This window comes from Strix uralensis, chromosome Z (assembly GCF_047716275.1).
Source record: "Strix uralensis isolate ZFMK-TIS-50842 chromosome Z, bStrUra1, whole genome shotgun sequence".
Classification (NCBI taxonomy): Eukaryota; Metazoa; Chordata; class Aves; order Strigiformes; family Strigidae; genus Strix; species Strix uralensis.
The window spans coordinates 2,464,001-2,470,000 of NC_134012.1; positions in this window are offsets into that span (position 1 = coordinate 2,464,001).

Below are 6,000 nucleotides of genomic sequence, written 5' to 3' on the forward strand. Positions count from 1 at the left end.
GGTGAGTATTTTGCAAACACCCTCTCTCCTCAAAGCCGTTGTATTTTCTACACCCACTGTTGGTCGGTTGCTCTAAGAGGTGAAATTTGGAATTTGTGTTTGCAAGTGTGTCTGCCCACAGCGCTGAGGAAGGGTTGGGGTGGAATGACTAGAAGGTCCATGATGGAAAAAATCCCGGGTGAAGTCACTTTTACATTGAAGCTAATAGCATAACTCCTACCACGCTTTAACAGGAATAGAATTTTATCTCTGTTGTCTACAGACCCCTCTGTAATGTGCACACAAGGACTAAAGCCCTTATTCTGGCCCAGGGCCTCCAGTAGTTCACATGGAAGGACTGCAGAGATGCTGCATCTCATGAACAAAGTTGGCTGGCTGGCATCCAGCTGAATGTGCAAGCTGCTCACAGAAGTGTTCTGTTTAGCTTACCCTAAAGGAAGAAATAACACACTTCATTTCCAATTCAGCACTTCAAAAGTGCATTTGCTGGCACTGGGTGCAGGTAGAGGCTGCTTTTGTTAGCACTGAATTTTATAGTTAATTTAAAGAGTGAGAAAAGTGCAGCATTTCCTGTATATTTGCTGTTTGCAGCAAGGGATCTCCCACTAGTCCGGTTAGATATTGCATTTATCACCATAGCAAATAGCCTGTAGTACAAAAATATTAAAAAAAAAAAAAAAAAGATGCAATTTCCCTTGGACGGAGGGCTGGTCTGCTGTTTATTTATGCTCCACTCCATTTAGTATGCAGCATGGGCACGGTGCCACGCTGACTTTTAACCCTAAAGGAGAAAACACACAAGTTGACTGTGGGCCTCGAGGGAATGCAGAGCTTTAATGGCAATTTGAGTGTAAAATCTGGTCTCTGGAAGAAAGGTCACCACATCTGCATAACCCCCTCGAGTCAGGCTTAGAGCCCTGTCTGCCTTCAACTAAAGAGGCATTTTCCTGTATCTTGAGGCTGCTTTAGTTTGAGGTACAGGGAGCACATGACAGAATCAGGGGAACTGAATGATGTTTGTGCATGTTTGACTGCACTCTGCATCCTAAGAGAAGACTTTTGAGAAGCCCAATCAATACTACAACCATGTCCTGCGCAGCTGCCGCGTTGTTTCGTTCTGTTACAATAATGAATTGAAGTCTCACAACAGCAGGCATAATAAGCGCTGCTCAGCCCTTGGTATTCAATCACCTTTAACTGGTTGTATCTATCTAAACCCCACTGTCAACTAACGTTATACAGAACCCCACCTCAGACTTTTTGTGGCCCTCAGCTCAAAAATGCAAAATCAGGGTGCCTTTCAGAGCCATAGGGTCTATGATGTCCTTCCTCTTCAAGCCAAACCATTTCCCCTTTTTTGTTGAAAGCCTAGAATAAGGCATTCAGAAACTGAAAACCAGAGTATTTTCCAGCTGGAGGATCTTTTATCCTAATATCAGCCTCTTGTGTCTGACCACCTTCTTGTTTTTTATAATTTTTTCATGCTCTTTGGATCTCCTGAGTCATGATTCTCCATTCAGAAAGGGGAAAAAGCAGAAGGAGCTCGGTTTGTTGGTGAGTGCAGAGGATATAAACTATCTGCTTTACTCTGACATTTTAATTTTAAATTCTAATTGCCAGTCTTTTAAGTTCTGGGCAGCTTCCACTGCGAAGCTGGTGATGCTGCAAAAATGCATGTTGAAGAGGATGAGCTATCAATTCTGCAGGAGAGGTTTCTCCTTGGCAGTGGTGCTCTGGAAAATGTCCTCGAGCTAAGCAGCCACGGGCAGGGAAAGCAGAAAAGGAAAACAGCAGAGAGGTTTGAGAAGTCCCAGATCTAAGCATACCCAGACCAGGGATGGGACTCTGGGCTGTGTTTTGGTCCAGTTTGGTGGGAGAAGGCTAGAAGGAAATCCTAATGGGCTCTCCCCACTTATTTTAGCCTAAACTTGATTGGAAAAAAAGCCTAGATGAAAATTTTGTCCTTCCCAACACGTGGATGAATTCTGAGGCTCGAGCAGCCTTTTAGCATCATTCCCTAAAAAGAGGATTCTACCTGTAGTAGTCATCTAGGTTTGCCCATGCAGAATGCTGAAAGGATGTTACAACAATTAAGGAAGTTTTTCTGTTTTAGGGATGGGAAACTAAGGCAGAATTTTGTTCTCTGACATGTAAAATAACCCAATAGTTAGCAGAGCAAAGGAAGGAGTAATACTGCTTTAATTTTCTCTTTGCCAAATCCACAGAATATTTTTTCTCTCTTATCTTCCATTACTCAAATAATCAAAGTTCACACTGCCTTCACTTTTTGGCGTGCTAGAGGAGTGACACCGTGACATTAGGAAATTCAGGGCTTCAATTTCCTTTTAGAACCACAAGGTTATGCATGAAAAAAGAAGGGGGGAAAAAAAAAAGACATCTTTCTGGCTAAAATGTTCTGTTGTGTCAAGGGTGGCAAAACCAAACTTAGCTTTTATAATAAAAATAGTGTCACATCCAATTTCCCTTCCTACCTCTGTCTAACTCTGAAGTGTTTTGAAGTAGCAGAGAGCTGCAGTGCAATACAATCTGCAGAATATCAGCAATATTTTCAAACATGTGGTAATGTTTTTCCACACACATAAAAGTGACCCAACCCTAACAAGGAACCAGACTGTTTCAAAAATAATGTTAACTTTGACAACTCCTATAGATATTTTATATTATGCTAAACTCAAGATTACTGACTTTTTCTGAGACTTGAAAAGAGCACTGTGCTTGTCCTCATCCCAGCTGATATGAATAAGTGGCTATTACTACAGCCAGCAACCAACAGGACAAATTGTGATTTTTGAGCCACATGCCCAAACCCCCTATATTCCTTGTGAATTAACACCTAGAAAATGCATGTGATGGATACAAATCCTTTTTTACGATATATCATTTAAAAGGCTTTACTCCTTTTACTGTGGCTTTTTAACTGCAGACATAAGAGCCCTGTTTCACCCTGACCAACATCAGTGGCAAATTCTTGTTGATTTTGCTCAGGAGCAGGATTGGGCCTCTCATTGTCAAAGATTTCTTTCAAGAGTTGACATTTGCATGGAATCCTTCTTCCCTGCAAAACATTTTATTACAAATTACTGTGATTATCTTTAAACAGCATAAGCATCTTTTAAAAACTGCTTTTTCTGTCAATTTATTATACTTAATACTTAAAAATTAATAACACTCATGGAAGGTAAGCAGGACCAAACTGGAGAGTCAGAGAACTACTACTTTATGTTGGTTCTTAAAGTAATGGTTTTTTTTTTTCCTGTTACTAACTTAAGACAAACTACATTCCATTTGATTAATTAATGATGGGAAGCGTAAGGAAACCATAGAAAAATTTAAACTGTGCTTTGAAATGACAAATATTTGTCTTTTTGATATTCCTCAGTACAAGTATGAAATAGAATTTATTGAAGTTCAGCAGCTGTATAAAAATGTTCCATAGCTAGAACACAGAAATGATTTAATAAGTTCTATGAAAAGTCAATTTGCATGAGATCAGCACCTAGCCTATAACGGGTGGTAATGGATTGTTGGCTTGATTTTATACCACTTGACATCAGATTACAATACACTGAATAAATGTTAACCTATAATCCCTTTAGTAAAAGCTGGCATTGTTTGTCTTCTCTTGTAGAGACCACATTGATTTTCTTTTATTGGATGCTCAAGCGCTGCACCTCAGATTGATTACTTTGAATTAAATGTGTAGAGAACATTTTTATTATTCTAAAACAGGAGTCTTAACATTAAAGAGATGCCTCCCCCCACCCCCCCGCTACTCTGCTAAAAGTATACTCTACCATTTAATTTGGATTTCTTTCATTTTCCCATTTCTTTTCAGGGCTGCTGTGATGCTGACCCCTGCTCTGCCCCTATGCCCCTTGACCCTGACACATCTGACCAGTGAAGACTCTGGGGGTGGCAAATTAATAGAAGCATTGCTTGTTAATTGCATAAGAGGAAAGCCAAGAATTCATCACCTCAGTCATGGCCATTGCTTCCCTTTGACCCCCTTCTCCCACAAGGCTTTTGCTGGTGGCCACATCTGTGGTTTTTCTATATCCTACATATTTGCCGTATAATTATTCAGCATCAAACCTTATTAATCAAATCGATGCTGTGTTTTAAATGGAAATTGCTGGATTAATACAAGCATTCATTTCATCCTGAAAATCTTGATGGCTTTAGCACATGGAATCCAATTGGAATATAAAAGAAGGGATGTAGAGACCTGATTGAATTAGGAGAGGCATGCTGCACATTAAATTACATAAGCCAGCAGGGGTCCATGCTTTTATAGTAAAATACTACTGTAGAGTGTATACATCTTATACCTCCTGTGATTTCTTTACACTGGTCAGTGCTCCTGTGCTAAATAGGGCTATAGTGGCCAGTTATATTTCAAAATACATATTTTTAAATGGGATCTGGTATTTCATAAGTGTTGGTTTTATTTCAGTTGCTTTAAATATTTTTTTCAAATAATGTTAACAAAACAGCAAATGACATGATGCTACTTCTTACTGCTTGGTTAAGGAGATCTCGTCCTTTTCCCTACCTAACATACTCTTAATTATGGATGAGTAAACAGTCTCAGTAATAAAAAAGAAAAGAAATCATGAGAAGCTTTGTTGTTATGCTCTAATCATGCTGAAGACCCTAAAGAAATTGCTGCTTACCCAGTTTGGTGATTTCTGGCCTCCTTTCACATTATGTGTTCTTCCAGTTTCCTCCCAGTGAAAGGGCAGGGGTGGGAAGTTAGAAAGTGATAAACTGTAAAAAAAAAAATTACAGATAGACCGGTGATATTACAGACAGATTTGATAAGCATCTTGCAGTACTTCTTTGGACCTGACATACGTGCTTGTGAAAACTGGCCTTGGACAAGTGTTCACATTGAAATCCATATTCTGTGAATAAGGATTCTCTGTGACCCACAGAATGGGACTTATTTTTAATTGTTTGATAGCAGGATGTGGAAGGGAAAAAGAAGGGGTACTCCTATGTCCTGTGCAAGCATTTTAAATTAAAACCAGGAGGCACCCAAAGGAGAAAAGTGCCACCTCAAAGCTTTCTTTAATGTCACTAGTTTGGGTCCCTGCAAGCATCAAAATGCTCTGGAGATCTTTGATTGACGTTGTTATGCCGAGATTTGAGCACTGAATTTTGCATAATTATCTTTGGGTAGTTTATTTTTCAATGTGTGCCTCCCTCTCACATTTTCTGTCTTGCTTTGTGTTTAGCCAATTAGATAAACCCTGAAAACAAATGAGGGCAACGTGGTTTTTGTGCTCATGGAATTCTGCTCATGTTGCTTTTACTAGGCTATATCATGAGTTGTCCTGTAACAACAGACATACTTCAGGAAATCAAAGTTTTCCCAAAACACAAATTGGTAAATAAACATGGTTCAGGGAGGGAAACTGGAGCAGATCTCTCTTCTAGCTCAGCTTGAGCTCTACCCATTTTCAGCATCACAGCACAGAGCAAAAGGGTGGGTGACACGCTCCCTGGATGGGAGTCATCAGTAAAGATTTCTGTATGTCCCTATCCTCAATGTGGCATGATGATTCAGAAGAGATTTATACGCAAAATCCTCAGAAAATGCATTCTGTAAGTAATAAAATGATGTGTTATCATGCAAATCCAGTCTTAATACAAGACTGAAATTACTCAAAAGATGTTTACACCAATGTAGTAATGAAACTGCATTTGGCAATCACAAAAACAAGTTACTATGGTTTATTTTATGACATAAATTATTTCATTTTAATATCTCTCCTGTCAAATTAGATGAATTTACTTACCAAACTTTATACATAGTTCATGATTAGTTGTAAAAGAAGATTAGTTATAAAATAAGTCAGCTTAACATCCAGACATAGGATTTTAATAACAACTTGATATACAAAGACTGTCAGGTGCTGTCTGCTAGTGAGAAATAAATAATACCCTAGACCCTTCACTGTAATTACCATCATTCAC